Raw genomic sequence first — 17,490 nt, 5'->3', positions numbered from 1 at the left:
GTGAGATTTTGTGATAATATGCAGTGGCTTGTTCTGTTTTAGGGTGGGTTTTTTACTCTTTGTGGGAGCTCTGAACAAAGATTCTCAGAATTTACTTCTCTTGCTTATGAAATGGGATGTTTTAGGCAGTGAAGTTTGGGGGTAATGGCTAATTGCCTTCAGTTCAAGAGACTTTGAAGATTTGATTTACAATATTCATAAAGAAATAATTATAGGGTATTAAGCTGGAAGAGACCAGGGATTAGAAGGGGTCATAAATTCTATGTGAGTCAGCAGTGTATTCTGCTCTGAAGGAGGCATGCGGGATGTATAAACAGACCTGTAATATGCCAGATTTCAGTTATTTCTTCTCTCTTCCTTGGTGTGGGAAAAACCTCAACTAAACTACCCTATTTCTAGTGATGCTTTTCCAAGGGAGAGTTGACAGGATAGAATGTCCAGAGATGAAGAAGACTGCTGAGGAAAGAATAAGATACCATCATTCAGTGTAGAGAAAAGAAAACTGAGATGGAAGTTGCCATGTTTTAGGAATAGCCTGTTCACCAGTCCCAAAGCAGAGGGAAGGAAGTAAAAGGCTTAAAGAGGAACAAAAGGGGGGGAAATGCAATTAGATGTCTGGAGATCTGTCTTGCTAGGAAGGACAGTGAAGCACTGAAATAGATTGTGTGGAGAGATGTCCATGTTGCAGGCTTTTATGCACAGATTAGGGGAACGTCTGTCAGGGATGACAGCAGTTTAGTTATCACTTGGGGTAGAGGACTGACTGGATGATCTCTGGAGGTTTCTTCAAGTCTTTTACATCCTAGGGCTCTAAGGTTTGTTTCTTTATTATCCACTCATTGTCTTGAGTCTCTAAGGAAGTTTCTTGCTTAAATTAAATCTGTTTAGTTTTACTTGCATAGGGCTCTTAAAGAAGAGGAAATTGTTCTGCTTTCTCAATGCTTGACTGCAAACTGTGAATAATTATGACAGCCTTATAAAGAGATCACCACAAGTGGCAATTAACATACATGTTGAAACAAATGGGAATTATTTAGTTTTACATGTGAAACAAAAAAACCTATCCAATTCTGTCTTAAGTGAAAGCCTAACTATTGCTGATCAAATTCAAGAGGGAAAAGCCAAATCTTTCAAAATATGATATGTGATAGAAGGTACTAGCTATAGCTCAGTAAGGGTGTGAAGGAAATGGATAAAGGAATGAAAAAACCAGAGTATAAAAAGATTAGCTCTCTAGTAAAGACCCAATATGATTGCAGAAGCATTAAAATCCCTGCAGGAGATTTACTGAAGTCTCTGCCCTGGATTAGAATTTGATATAAAATAATTTAACAGAAGTCATACAATTTCTATGCCATTTGTAGCTGAGTTAATAGCATATGTTCCTGGAGGATTACAGTCAATGATTAAGGAAATTAGGTTTTGTTTGAATTTAATTTAGTTGTATAAAGCTGCTACAATAATTTACAGCTTTGATATTTAATATTTAATAACCCAGATCTTAAAAGAATCTGAGGTATAGCAATGTCATCATATATTGAAATATTATCCCCATAAGTCATTTATATTTGCTAGTTGAGAAGAATGTTCATCAACTAGATGGGCTAAAAGAGAGCTACTTGATAAAAAACCAATGCAGTTTTATAGGTAATGGTAGTGAAATTTTTCTGTATCTGTTATCCAGTAAATCATAATTCACTTAGAGAACTTCTCAATCTCAGTTTCAGTCTTCATAAGAATATAACCCTGATAGTTTTCTTTTATCTAATTTCCTAGCTTTTTGGCTTTATGAACATTACAAATCCTGTCTGTTCTTCTTTATAAGCATGCTTCTGCTGCTCCTCTTTTCATTTAAAGAAGTAATAAAATGCTCAGTCTCCAATTTAGCAGGGTACCGTGTTTCTGTTGAGAGAAAAGGACGCATGTAAAAACACCCTCATCTGAAAATCAAACCTCCAGTATTTCAGGCACCTTTCTATTTGCCACTAAGTTTATAAGAGCCATGAGGCATGGTCCAAGTCCCCTCCCTAATGAGGCCACCAACTGCAGAATCCAGTCTCAAAATATTCTTGTGTGAGCTTATCATCCTAAGTGCAAACATGCACTTATTAAGCAAGAAAGCAAGAGGCTTCCAATGGCCAGCCTGCTCTCTCATCTCTCCATGCTTCCCTGCTTGGGCTTGTAGCCATTTCTTTCCTTCTCTCTACCCTTTCCTAGGAGGAGAGGACCCATCACGTTGGCTCTTTTGGGTAGCTACCACCAGTTGTGGGTCACTGCCTTCCAAGACTCAGATCTGATAAAGGAGTGGGTGAGCTTAGCACAAACTTCAGCTCATTTGTAGCACATTGTGAGTCCAGGCTTTCAGAAAGGAAGGAAAGCACTGGCAGCCTGGCAGGACAGTAATGAGTGGCCATGGGTCTGCCACACACACTCCTGGCTGGAGTGAGAGGTGCTGTGAGCTGGCAGAGCTCCACTGACATCAAAGCTTCTGCAGCCCCGAAACATGGCAAAGAGGGGTGTGTGTTCCCCTCTGATTAAAACTGGGGGGAAGCATATGAGCAGTTTATAGCTCCCTACAATTATACATCTTTTCTGTTGGTTTTATAGTTCAGGAAAAAAAGCCCTCTGGAGGGACCATTTTTTCCTTGAAGAATAGAAAGAAAAGGTTTCAGGTATTTTATTAGGATTTGTAATTCCTCCTTCAGCCTGGGCTCTGTTTCTGGGAACACACAGTAGTTCTGCAGCACTGTATATTTTAAAGAAGAATAGAAGCAACCTTGTTCTGCAGCACTGTTTCAACCATGACTGAAGTGGGAGACCTAAAGTTACAAACAGTGAAAAACTGCAGCATTTGTCCTCAGCAAAGAGAAAAGCTTTCAATTTTTGCCTAGGAATACTTGAATTGTCTTCCTAGTCATTGTCTCTCTCCTGCTTTCCAGTGTAAGGATAATGTGATGAGTTGACTGGAATAATACTGTTCATGTTTGGGGCACGAATAAATGAAAGCTGGGTACAGCTATTGCCAGTGAAAAGGCCAATCTCCTCTCACAGATGAAACAGAGGCAAAATATCTCAGGCTTTAAACAATGGTTGTCAAGATAAGCTGTAAGCTAAAAATTGGTGGCACTGTTTTTGTTTACCCTCTGCACAGTCTTAACAATTTAGTTTTTCCTCCATGGTCTGAATTTACTGGAATTCCAATGAAAGGGTTCCTATGGCACCCAGCCTAAGCTAATGAGTCTGAAGTCAAGCCAATACAACCTCTGTGTCTCACTGCAACTTGATTTCTTGGGTGTGATGTCTTGCAAATTACAATCATATGCTTCTGATAAACTCAAATCATAAGTAAGAGGGATGTAAAAATGTATATAAAAAGAAAATCCCCAAACCTGTAATGTTTGGGCTGAGTATCTGGGTACATGTATTGAGTCAGCTCTCACAAAGCCAGGCTGTATCTCATCAGGAGACTCCTGAAAGGACAGTGGCTTCTCCTCTTCTCTGTGCCTGAAAAAATGTCCTTTTTTTAAAATTTTATTTTTGTATTTTCAATGATGTACAGGTTGTGTGTAGGCCTTTGCTATGATGTGTGCTCAGAATAGTTAAACAATGGTACTTGGCTATGGTCCTTGCAAGCCACTTTCTTCCCTGGTGATATTGGGATCCAGTGATGATCTTCTACATGTATTTTTAATGTATATTTTTATATACCTATATAGATTTTGCCAGTCCCTGACACATTTTCAGAATTTAATGACGACAATAGTCATGAAGCTGTGTGAAAAACTCCATAATATTTTTACAAGCTAATTAGTTAAGCTACTATTTAATCTCTGTGCTGGAAGGGGCTGAAAGACAGGACTGTACCACAAAATACAGGTTGGCAGATTGGGAAATTACTTCACAAATGCAGCCAAGGGTAGGGGGAGCATGTAAAGAAATCAAGTCTCCCATCCACAAAAAACCCTGCTAATCATATTCATCTTCACTGCAGTAGGAATACAATGACACGGGTCTTTGTCTGAGAGCAAGGCTTCCATAAACCTGTCAAGATGCTTAATTATGGTCTGTTGCACTGGACTGCCACAACCTGCTAAGAGAGAAAAAAAAAACGTAGTTAGAGTAGATACTCCTTTTGAACTGGAATAGTGTACTGACTTTCCTATCTTGTTATCAGTGAAAGCTTCCTAAGGATAAAAATTTCCACATCTTTGTTGGTTGCAAAATATATTCAGTTTTACAAACAAGCTTCTTCCTAAAGGCTGCAGTTTCTGAACAAACCATCTGCTCAATCGTTTTCTATCCTGGCAAAAAGAGGCTGAGTGCCAGATTTTTTTTTTCCTTTGATGTTTACCCATAAGTTGTTAATACCTATCTGACACCCACAGAGATCTTCAAACTTTTTTGTTGAGTAAAACAATATTTATGACTTGTCTGACAGTATCCAAAAATGAGTGAGCATTGTTTCTGATCACCCCCACTGTACAGCTCATAATGCCAGTTTGTTTATAAATAATGTCATCTGTTTTCTTCTCTCGAGTGTTTTATCCCACTGACTATATTTCCTTCATCCTTTATTTGAGACATCTGTCTATGCTGGTCCTGGTATGCATAATGACTTGAGAGATGTGAATAAAGAGAGCTTATATGGTGTAATAGACACATCCAAATATCTTCTGGAATTTAGACTCAGCAATGTCACTGTGTGGTCCTAATTGTCTTTAAACTGCTTTGAAGTCAGATGTCAATTCTGAGTACTGCTGATGGGAGAAGCCACTTAAGAAAATCCAAAAACCTATCACCAAAAAAAACCAACTAATGATCCCAGCGAAGGGCTACTAATTCTTATGGATTTGCTAGGTCTGATAAAACAGTTTGAAATAGCAAAATTTTACTTGACAGGAGAATCTTCAGCATCTGGCAAGAAATAATGAGATGTTTTAGACTGAGTTTTGTAACTAGTTGCTGACTTTTCCCTATTTACTATATACTAGTACCAGCATTACAGGGTTCAAATGAGATGGTAGAGGAAAGGGTCTCTGTAGTGATAGGTCTGACATGTGACATGTGTTTATGGCAGCTTTATCCTCAGACTCCTGCAGAGAAATTTTAGCACTATATCCCAGTATCTACCCCACTAAATGACAGTCATGGGGCATCAAGCTCAATTTTTTGGAGTTTTTTTGTTGTTTTTTTTTTTTTTTAATGGTAGTGGCGGTTCAGTTTTGAGTTGGTTTTTTTCAAGGGTAGAAATTAATTATTTTTATCCCATAAGAGTATTTCAGTTATGCCATCTTCTGTGAAATTTCTCACTGGGGCAAGATAGTCCTGTTGCTCTTTGAAAAACCTTGGCTCATTAATATCCTCCAGTAGCTCTGTGTTCTGGGGGTCTTATTGGGATCTACTCTAGTGTTCTTAATCTAACTCTGTAGGAATCAAAGTTTATCCAAATGTTATTTGTTTTTAGAAATCCTACTAATGGATTCTTTTTGTCAGCAACTGAATTGGAAAATAGAAGCTCTTCTAAAACAGGATTCATAAGGTTCTTTCAGTTCTCTACTTGAAAGTCCCTTTCAGGGTCTCAAGGATAGACAACATGGTTTTTCATATGCTTGTTGGAATAATTGAGGAAGATATCTTCTTCACAGAAGGAACTTTCTATTATTTTTGACTGCATCAAGTAAAACCAAAATCTTTTAGAATAAGCCCACGACATTGTAGATCTCAGTGTGTCAGCCCAAAGACAGAGCTGCTACATTCACAAGTGCTACAAAAATGGACCACAATTAAAGTTACATTAAAAAAACCTTGTGTTAGTAATTGCAGCTAGTCTGAGTGGTTTGAGTTTCAGGGGTTTGGTTTAGGTATATGAGGGGGGGTGTTTTGGGTGTGTGTTTATTTGGTGAGAGTAGGAACCAGGGAAAGAGAGGTGAACAAGGATGGTGGGGGCCTGATCAAGCTGTCCCAAATACTTTTATTGCACAGTGGTAATATAAATCGTAGTAAGGTACCTTAGTGTGAACTGCAGCCCCAAATGCCCAGAAGCTCAGGATCCTGATTTACAGCACTCTGAACTAAAGACATTTTGCCAACTCTTTCATTTCCATGTTGAGTTAGGAAATATTTAGTACTTTTCTTGAGTATATTTTGAAGTCTTGGGCTTTTCTAAAAGTTTATCTAATCCTGGCAGGAGAGGCCTTTGCAAGTCAGATATTCAGAAATCTTTATTCTTTGAATTCACAGAATGTGTGGCTCCCAATTATTGCAGCAAGGAATGTTGCCTTGTGTGACTCTGGATTGCCGTGGCTGTTGGAGGAGTCAGATAACACTTACACAGCAGTGGTAGATACAGAGAAGTACTAACCAAAGTGACCCAGTGGTGCTTCAGAACTGGAAACTGCCTTCAGTGTGCCAAACCTGAAGCACCAGTGTGACAGAACGGCACATGAGCATAAAAATTATAAATTTTAAGCCATACTTTGAGGAAACCATACTTTGAGGAAATGTAATATATGTGAATCCTGTCCATATTGTGAGATACTGATGTTGCAATATAGTAGTTCTGGACTGGGTCCATTTTCTGCATAAACTTTATAAATATATTTAACTCATTAACTAATCTTTGCCTTGACAGGAGTTTTTTTCTCTTAACTGTCTTATACATGTTTGATGGTGACAATGAGCTGCAAGTCTGTGAGCTGTCATGGACAAAGGAAACAGATTCTTTCCAAATATGCATTTCTGGAACAGGAAAAGTTCTACCAGAAAGAGACATGTTTTTTTTTTTAATTTCTTGTTGAAATTATGTATGTGCATGTTTATTACATGGATAGGATGGTAGTATGAGGAGTATCCAGGTATATGCATTTATTATTCTCTTTTTTTGTCATTGTATGTTAAGAGCTTTCCTGCGCCACCATTTAATTCTGCACAGTATGTTTAATGAAACTTAATCCAAACTGATCATCCATTCAAAGGATTGAAAGGTAGTGGGACTGGAATTTGACTGGAAAATAAGATGCAAACTTGAATAAACCTTTTGTGTGTTGCTAGGGACTCTGAGAAGCCAGGGAGAAAGTTGGTGTACCAAATGCAGAAGTTAGGTGGTGTTAATCTGTAATGAGAGGTCACCTAGTGGTAAATTGGGATGCTCAAAAGTTGAAATAGGCATCTGTAAAGGAAGAAATGAGCCTGGAGAATGAGAGCTAGACTTTGAAATCATAGAATGATTTGAGTTGGAAGGGACCTTAAAAATCATCTGGTCACTAGCTCACCACCACAGGCAGGACACCTTCTACTAGATCGGGCTGCTCACTTGGACACTGGCCTTGAACACTCCAGGGATGGGCATCCATAATTCCTCTGAGGAACCTGTGCCAGTGCCTCACCACCCTCTCAGGGAAGGATTTCTTCTTAATGTCTAGTCTAAATCTACCTCGCTTCAGTTTCAAGCCGTTTCCTCTTGTCCTATTACAGCATGCTCTTGTTAAAAAGTCCCTCTCCAGACTTCCTCATAAAATGACTCATCTGCTGATGTTCCAAGTTCAAGAATCTTCCAGTGTGCTGACTGGACATGCATTCTTGAACTTGTAATAACTGTCAGTTCCTGAGCCTGATGAGCAACCAGAAAGGCAAGATGCAGCTGAGATTTCAGATAAGGCAGAGTTGAAGCTGTGTTGGAGATGTTGAAGGGCAGATTTACAAATGCAGCAGGAACTGAGAGAGGGCAGCATGTATGGTATGATGTCAGTAGTGAAGCATGAGTTAATATAGCTAGTAATAAATGTAGCACATTGTGCAGCGTCCTAAAGGGACATAGTGCATACTCTGGAGGATGTGGATGAACTGTCCACCCATTCTTGGCAAGCTCCTCAGTTTTGAAGTCCTACACACCAAGGTTAGAAAACTGAACATTTAAAAAATGAGGCATTTGGGAACTGAAACCAGAGCTGCATTATGCTGTATATAAATATGATTACAATCAGAGTTGAGTAAAATAGAGTAGAAAGAATTTGTTTCTTATAATCTGGAGTCACTGGCTCTTCCATTTGTATTTGGAGGAAGTTAGCCAAACAAACTAGAGAAATAATGGGATTACTGTTTCTGTGATAGCAGAGATGTTTTACAAACTCAGCTGGGGTGGCAGCATTGGTATTTGGTGGTAGTTTAGTGTTTGTTGGTTGCTGTTTGCTAGCAGCTGTGCTGCAGGTTTGTGAAGGCTCTCAAACTCATCCTTTTCCAGCTTTCTTCTCAGAAATATAAATAGCTTTTTTAGTGTCAGCTTTTTAAAAAGAAATGTTACTTTCCTTAGTGCACCTGGCTTCTTCAGTCTGTGACTACCAAAACTTTGTGAAGGGGGAGGAGGTTATGTCCACACTTACCACTGATGCCTTTTAGCTCTTAATTTGCAGGATTATTGTGTCCCAAGAACAGAATTTTTTTTTTGTTTTAAGAATAAGATATTTATGCACTGTTATCCATATATTGTACACCAATAAAATTTGGAAGAGGAAAAATGTCACAGTCAAGCATATTATATAAAGGAACATTTCATGGAATATGGAAAATATCATCAGTCAAAGTAACTAGTCTTGAAAAACTGGCAACTGCCATTGCTTTAAATACAGCTGTACCAAAGAGGTGGAAAAAGATGTCTCCATGGAGGTATTTAAAGGTATTTTAGTACTTCTGTCACTACAGGAACTATATATCATCCACAGGCACAGGTGCAACTGTAAAATGTTCATGTGTGATAAAATAGCTAAATAAGAAATACCAAATAATAGCACAAAAAAAAGTATGCATTTTTCTTTTACAATGTATTTATTGTATAAAACATGCTTTAAAATAGTCTGTGACAAACTTGCAGGGACTTTTAAATTAGGATTTTGAATGCGTTCAGTCCATTTCTTACATGAGCCTACAAGAGCAAGCTTTTAATGGGCTTTTGACCTCTCTTGTACTTGCACATGAGCAGGTTTGAGCCCTTGCAGCAGGGTGGGCAGAGCTGACCCTTGGGTGTTCCCAGGAACCTCTTCTAGACATGATGCCTATGTGAGCAAAGCTACCAGCACAGGCAAGTCAGCTGTATGCTAAAGCTAGGGCAGATAAGCCACTGCTGTATTCTGATGCTGGATTAAAAGTGGTTTGATGCATTGCTGTGATCCTGTCTGAAGCCAATGCAGAAGGAATCTAAAGGTCAGACTAAAAATATGTTTAATCAAAAACCCTCAAATCAAAACCCTCTTCTGGCTCTTGAGGAGATGTCAGCCAGGAAATCCTTGTGTGTGTTTGGAGCAAAAGGGAAAAAACATCTTGGGTGGCTTTTTTCCTTGCCATGGATGATGCTGTGTCACTCCAGGTCTTCAAGGACAGCCAATGTTACATGTAATGAAGTGTTTATCCATTGCAAAATTATAGGCTGAGCCTGCATGGCTAAGCCAGAGATCAGTTTTCAGACATTTCCTTAAAAAAAATACTCCTAGCCAAGTTTTAGATACTGTAATTGAAGCTTCAATTGTAGTCCTAGAAGAATCCTGGACTTTGAGGAGCACTTTCCAAGCTTAACCAATTCAGTTGGTCTGAGGTGGTCTTGATGGGCACCAGTTTACTGTGTACTGGCTGTACTTCAAACCAGAGCAAACTCTTTCCATTCCTGTTCTTAGGCAGCTGCTGCCTGCAGAGGACTGGATGGGGCAGTACTGTGAAGATAATGGACACTGCTTGTCTCTTCCTCCATGTGACCAAAGATGCTGTCCCACTCCCCTGCCATGCCCCTGCAGCGTGGCATGGTTAGTGGTGTTGGACAATAGATGGGAGAAGGTAAACCAGAGCTGGGCGGCGGAGATGCCAGCCAGCAGCAGAATTTATAAATGCCCTTGTAATAAGCTCAGCAGTACCTCACCATAAAACCTTGTGAGTCTTGGAAACTCCAAAGACCACAGGAGTATCCTCACCCCAGGAGTTCCCAGAGCACATCAAGCCTATCTTCATTCTGCTGACTTATTACTTGGCATCAAGTTCAGGTCCTCAATCCTTCTATTCAGAGACCCATGGCTTGGGCTCAGGCATGCTAGAAGGCAACTGACAGCTCTGGGTTTGACATCTTTCTCTTCAGACCTGATAGAGCATCCTTATGATCAAGAGGTCAGTGCTAGAAAGTAGACTTTCCAAAAGGGGTGCTCTAAGAGCATGTTATAAATTACCCCAAGAGCTAAGGACCTTCAGAGATGTCATACCCTGTTCCCCATATAAAATACATCTCCTTGGTCTTGGTTGGTCTAAGATAAACATGTAGCTGTGTGCAGCTTTTTTCTTTTAATTTCCTACCAAAACAAAACACTTCACTGCAAATGTTTTCCCCCTTGAGGGATGAGAGTACTAATGACACATGACAGATGTTAGCCGTGGTCGCTTTGTACACTCCTGGAAGGCACTTGGGTGCCACAGAGATGTTTATAGCATAAGAAGTTTTAGAGTAATGCAATTGGAGCTTATGTTGGTATTTAAAGTTAATCACTGGCTTTCAGGTATTTAGCCACTAAGTTGACAATTATTTTCAAGCCATGTGAAGGACAGGTCTCAGGGAGAAATATTTGTTATTTTTCTGCCCTATGTCAGTGCATTAGTAATAAATAATTTAAGTTCAAGGGAATTTGAAATCCAGTCCATAACGGTGAAGTATGAGAAGTGTGTGTGTGAAGGGAGAAGAGCAAATTCAATGATCTACTGATGTGAGTCTCTCATGCTCTTCCCTGGCCCACTTGCAGTGTTGATAAAGATGCTGATAGGCCTCTATTGTGTATGCATCTATTTTGAGAACGGTAATGTTGTGGGGGGAGGAAAGCATTAAGTTGAAGTGCTGCAGAAGAGAAGCATATTTATTGTGCTGTTCTACAAAAGACAGATCTGGGCTCTCAGCTGAGCACTTGTTTCAGGTATTAAATTCAAGATATTGCACACATGGCATGACCCTTGTTAGGGAGGAGCTCAGGGCATTTATATTCACCTGATCCTACAGTCATTGGACTCTGTCTAGGCAAATGCAAACACAGGCAAGTTCCTTAGCATCCCAAAGGGAACTTTCCCTCCTAGTCACAAGGTTCAGCAATTCTTGTGTACAACCAAGTCCATACTGCATCTCTCTTTCCAAGAGCCTTGTAAAAGATGATGGCTTAACTACTAGCTAGCAGATTTCAACTGTCATTTTAGTCGAAGACATACAGCACACAGTTTTGCATGCCTCAGCAAGAACATCTGTTTGGCAGCTGCTTCTGGTTTCTAGTCAAACCTCCCCAGTTACTAAGAGCTGCAGATGAGAGAAGTTAGCTGGGCCTTGCTTCCAGTTGTGCTGTGTGATCAGCTTACCAGTGGGGCAACCAGTCATGTAAAGAGCACTCACCAAGAGTGCCTTTTTGCTGTTAGATAATCTACAATGTGGATTTCTATAAGAAAACTGAATATAGGCAGGAATGTGTTTGAACTGATCACTTGTTTTTGTGTTTTGGGGACATAAGACCTCATCCAGTATTATAGAAGAGCCCTGAGTATTTCTGTAGTCCAGGAAATATCAAAGTACTTTTTTAATGCCTTGAAAAAAAGCTACATGTTCCACATAGAATATTATAGTATTTGTTGCTGTTTATATTTGTTCTTTGTAGGAAGAGTTATGTCTGTAAAATGGCATTGGAGACAAGAACTTGTTACAGTATATATTTTGATTTTACCTTGTTACCACATCTACATAGGGTAAAGGGGTTTCCTGGATCCTGGCATATACCACAGTTGGCTTGCAAAGTACAGTATTAAATGGTTTGTGGAATAAATGGAGAGCTGAGATGTTTTTAGAAGAACAGGAGTTGATATAGTGGATTTTCCCAAAGAGCAGGTGGGTAACAAATTCCCTTGTTCAGTTCTTTGGCTGTTGTAAGAACGTGCTTGTTTGTCTGCTTGTTTGCTGACTCTTGTTCACCCAGTAGCTTGAGCTCATTTACCTGAGTGAGCCTTCTGGGTGCACAACAACTGCAGAAATGGAAAACAGGCACCTGAATGCAGCATCTCCCACTGATTTTCAGCCTCCAAGAGAAGTACTTGCTGCTAAAAGGAAAGCCCAGAAAAAAATGGGGGATATAGATATTGAGATTGGGCTGCAAACTACATGAGATTAAGGTAAATGTTGTCATTAAAAATACTTTGAAACAGTTTTCTCTGAAACTAATTAGCAAGGGCTTTTAATTGGTGGGGGCATTTTTAAGGACCTCTTCTTTAATCTTTTATGGTAATCAGGCTCCCACATTTACAATTCAGCAGTGTTCCTCATACAAATAAGTAGATAAAATTCTTAATTAGATTATAGTGACTGTAGGAAAAAGTTGTTCTAAAAGTGGAATTACAGACTGTTATGACTAATGCTGTACAAATTAGCATAAAGTAGTTCAGACCAAATTATCCCTGAGAGTTTGCAATTAGGAGCACCTGCTATTAATGCACTTGCTAAACTTTTATCAATTAATCATTACTTCCTCGAATAACAAGAACAAAACTGAATGTTGTGAATATTTTAAGAATGATTAATTGCTAGTTGTAAAATGCTGACTATCTCCATTATTACTTCTACTTTAAAGACTTTCAGAAACGTGTCTATCAGTTTTATGAATGCATAAGTTACACTAATGTACTTGGTATCAGTTGGATTTTTTTTTTTTTTTTTTGTCCTACTTGGCTGGTAGCATCTGTTCTCAGATTTAGATAAGTCAGAGACTTTTAGAGTGTGAACTCTGTAACAGAACATTGTTTTTACCTTGGATTTCTTTTTCTTCTTTTCTCTTTCAAAGTGGACCCTAAACTCAGACTCCTAAATGCTGAGCAACTAAATCAATGACTCTATTAGTTCTTTTGAGTACTGGGTAGAGGGTAATCCCCTCACCTGACCTTTGACATCTGGAAAGGTATTTAGTGTTGTTATCATCATTACCTGAATTTACCTTTTTGTTCCAACTTTGTGGTGCAGCATTGTCCTGCTTCTTTTTCAATAAATAAATCAACATATGGGGGAGTATTACAACCTGGAGTATAACTAAAGGGGGTGTTTTAGTATTTTGTTTTCAAGAAGCCTCTGTTTGCATGGGTCATAGGCATTCTGAGAAGGTCAGTGAAGTAGAACACTAATTAATGATTCAATAAATAATGTTATTTGAGGTGTTTTTCTTTATATTATCTGGGTGTTGGAGTAGATGTTAAATTTTGCCAGTTCAGGAGTGCTTTTAGTCCTGTGTAATCAGAGGCATTGCAGCTTTAACATGAATTGAAAAAATCTAAACCAGAGACCACATCATTACTGCTGTCAAGTGAAACAACAGCAGGTTGCCAAAATGCATGGTACTATGTTAGCAGATACATAAGAAATATACAAAAATCTGGAACTGATCAAGAGTTCAAGATCAAAATAGCTAGAATTGTTTATCTTGGCTGTTCTGAAATGAAGTCACTACATGGATGGAATAATTCTAAAGTGTAGCTTGTGAAAACTGTCAGAAATTAAGATTTCACAAAGCTGGGGGAAAAAAAATGAGGTTGGAAATCAGCCAGCAGGGGAAGCAAAAATCCAAAAGCTAGATATTTTTGACATGCCTCAGAGATATAAAGGGAGAATGGTATGAGTAAAAGACTTTTCTCATTCCCAGATCATCTGAGCTGTAAGGATGAACCACTTTCTAATAACCCTTTAGCTTCCTAGCATAAACTGTACCTGTCAGTTAAGTCTATGGGTTTCATTATAGTGCTGTTGAACAGGCAGTGCAGGTAAATATTGCTTCAATTACTTAGTACCCAAATGGAGACAACACAGGAGCTGGAGAAAACATGGAGCTGTCACTTAACCTAGCATCTGGAATGTTCTCGAGCTTTAATCACATAATAAATGAGATAATAATAGCCTTTGTCCTAAATGTTGCAATCAAGCTACTTGACAGGGTGCTGTGGAAATTCCTCCTGGGAGCTCTTGGTGAGCCAGGCTCACTGCCCCTCCACAAAGTGCCCCTCATTCGGAGCACTGGGCTTCCAAGCCCTGCTGAAGTGAACCCTCCTTTGTCATTAATGCCTATATTTCATGAAGTGACTATTTGAAGGCAAATACCACCCTTGCATGAGGCACTTAGCATGTTTTGAACATATATATGCAAGATTTTCAGTTATTCCATAATACAGTTATAGAAATTACTCTAAATGAAAGTATTTTACTGAGAGCTTAGACTTGAGGCGTGTGAACCATGGAGGTGCAAAGTGGAGCCCTGCGGGGGAAGCCTGGCAATCATCAGAGCAGAGGTGGACATGTAATGCAGAAGCACAGTGAGGGAGTCACCAGCAACACCCTCAGGAAATGCAGTAGTCATTAGATAATTTCTTCTATAATTGATAAATGGGCTAAAAGTATAGTTCCAGCCAACAGAAATGAAAATTACAAAGCATATAATTATGATCATGCTCAAAATCCTAAAGATTTTTGCTGTCTTGGTGCTGCTTTCTTACTTTTCACCTTATAGGTCAGGTACTTTTGACAGATGAAAATTTTCTCATCCTACACCTTATCAAGTATAAGACAAACTGAATTTTTGTTTTTTAAATGAGCCATTTGTATAAAGTGGCTATGTGCCTGTCTTCTCCTTTTCAGTAGCCTCAGGCTTTTGTTTTCTGCCATCCTGTCCCTGTATGGAGCTCACTCTTTCTCTGCACAGCTTGCACAAATGAAGTTGGTTATGTATGATACAGTGCCAAAGCCTAAGAACAACTCCCTCATTTCCTTCAATATACCTTGGATCCCACTCACATTTTTACTATGGTACAAGTAAGAAATAGCTTTGGTCATGATGAGTGACTATCACTATAATTCTTATATACCTGAAGCTGCTACCACACTATAATAAAAGAAATGGGTGCTACTGGCTTTTCTCAAAAGAAGAAAACAAAACCTAAATCCCTGGGACGGGTGCTGAGCATAGCAGCACTGATTTTAAGAAGCTGCAGTGATTGACATGAGTGGAGTATGTAACCACATAAGGATATATAGGTCACCAGAGAGCTGACGTTTCAAACACTCCTGCTAGGCATCCCCTTTGGCACTTTGGTTGGCCTAGTTGGGGAGCAAATAATGAGGAGAACAGTGACTCAAGTGACCACTGTGTAGCACTTTTCTCTCTACTGTATTCACACAAATCATCAAATATTTAGTTTTAGCCTGTTCAGTCCTTTCTCTTTTAAACATAAGGCAGAAGGTGTCACAAGAGTAAATGTCTCTCATGAGAGTTTCATCATTTCCCCATTTGGACTTGGTTGAAAGTTCTGCTACAAATCCTGTTCTTGTAATACTGCCACTTTACCGAAAAAACTTACCAACACTTTACCAAACAAGTATCTTAAATATTTCCCCAACAATCTGTAATACAAGTTCACATTATTTTAGGTTTTAGACCAAAGAATGCAGCTGCTCTCACTTTAGTAAGTTAATTCCCTATATTTTGACTACTACAGGCTTCTCTTTTTAAACTGTGCTGCCATGTGGCTACATTTGAATTATGCCCATAGCTCATTTGGAAAATTGTAGATGAGAACTGTCCCCAAAAGGCAGTACTAGAATGTGAGCTGTGATTTATGTTGTATGTATGCTAGTGTGTGTGATTCATATTTAGGGGAAAAATCAACATAAATATTGGTGGGCACATAACCAAAAACCAACTTTATGTGCCAATGCTTTTCTTGTTCAGTTCTATTTCCACTGATCTTGCAGCAAGTAGGTGAGTGAGATCTTGTGCTCCCCCAGCAGACCAAGGGATCCCCTCTCCTGATGCTGCACCAGCACCTCCATTTCAAGCCCTGATAAGAATGTAACTGGAATCAGAGGTAGTTATGGTCCCCAACTAGCTGGCTGTGCACTCAGATCAGAGCCACTTGGCAGAGGTCAGAACAGCCCCATCTGTGTGCTGGACTGCTCCAACCCAATCTGCTGAGGAGGATGGGTCCAAACCAGCAAGGACCACAAGGAACCTCTTCTGCTTACTCGGTATCAAGAAAAAATTGTACTTCACTGATGAGTGGAGAATGTTCCTAATAGATGTGTGTGTATGTATGTGTGTGTGTGTGCATATGTATGTTAACATTTTGTAAATCTAACCTTTGGAATTCTTTCAAAAATTGCATTTCTATTTGGATCAGGTTGACATTTATACAAGCAAGACTGTCTGGTTTTTATTGTTCTCTACCAAATAATTGTTAGCTCATTTTGCCTAAATTTAATGGCATCATAGAAGTTGGAGATTATCAAGTTTCTATGTGTTTTGCCAACTAGGAAAAAAGCTGTCATGTCACTTGATAGATACTATGGAAAGTCATAGAAAATTAGGAGAATCTACAACCAAAGTTTGCACATGTCCTCCCAGGTATTGAAGCCAATCAATTGCAGCACACCAAACCTTAAAGGAGTTAATCTGTTACCCTGCTGGTTTTCATTGGGGCTGAATGAATTAGTTTCACAATACTATCCTTTCTGATCTTTTTCCCGTGATAATTTAATTGTCAAAAAGTTGTTTTTTACAGAAGGTCTCTTGGAGATTGTCTGTTACACAGTTTCACTTTGCCAAAATTTGTGAGAATTTGAGGGGGTCTTTGAAATACTATTATAGTCAGGGTATATTTCAAAGCCCTCAGTGACACTGCAGAGGCTGAAGTACATGACTCACTGAGTAAATGTGGCTCATGCTAATTGTCTGGGGACCTTTGTTCTAGAGTTTCCTGCTCTGAGATGAGTTTAGTCAATAAAAGTCTGTTTTCTTTGAATGCAGGAAATAACTGAAACCCAAAACTGAATGTCCACTATAATGGACATCTTAGAAATCTCACAGAACAAATGAAATTAGGTTATGGGCACAGGCCTTGTTGGAGGTGACTGACAATTCCCTTATTGAAAAAGTTTTTCAGTTGCACAAATGCAAGTGCGAAGTAATTGATTTGCATCATTAATGCATTTTTCAGCACAAATTGGTCTCATTAAAATTGGCTGGTGAGAGTCAATATGGCCAACTGTTTTAGAGAAATATGTTGCTGTGTGCAAACAGGCAAGTCTCAGATCTGCCTTTGCTGGCTGGCAAGGCAGAAATTGGGAGTGCTCTGTTGCAGCAGTAAGGATTGCAGTGCATACCATGCAGCAATATATCATCACTCCTTACAGCTCACTGATATTGCCAGATCTCTGTAAATACCCTGGAAATGGTTTCATTCACAAGGACAAACTTTATCCCACTGTACCCTTTAAGTCATAAACAGCAAGAATGCTGTGATTTCTCAGGTGAGAAAGGTAAACTGTGGCAAGTGCTGGCATGATTTATAGATCTGGATTTGTGTAGGCAAAGGGCAGTGTGTCTTTGTGTCATGTATAGGTTGTGCATATCTGCAAAACAATCAGGATTTGACTTTACTCTGTATTCCTGAGTGCTGTTTGCCTTC

The sequence above is a fragment of the Taeniopygia guttata genome, chromosome 6 (assembly GCF_048771995.1).
Source record: "Taeniopygia guttata chromosome 6, bTaeGut7.mat, whole genome shotgun sequence".
NCBI classification, from domain to species: Eukaryota; Metazoa; Chordata; class Aves; order Passeriformes; family Estrildidae; genus Taeniopygia; species Taeniopygia guttata.
This window is presented reverse-complemented; position numbering follows the sequence as displayed.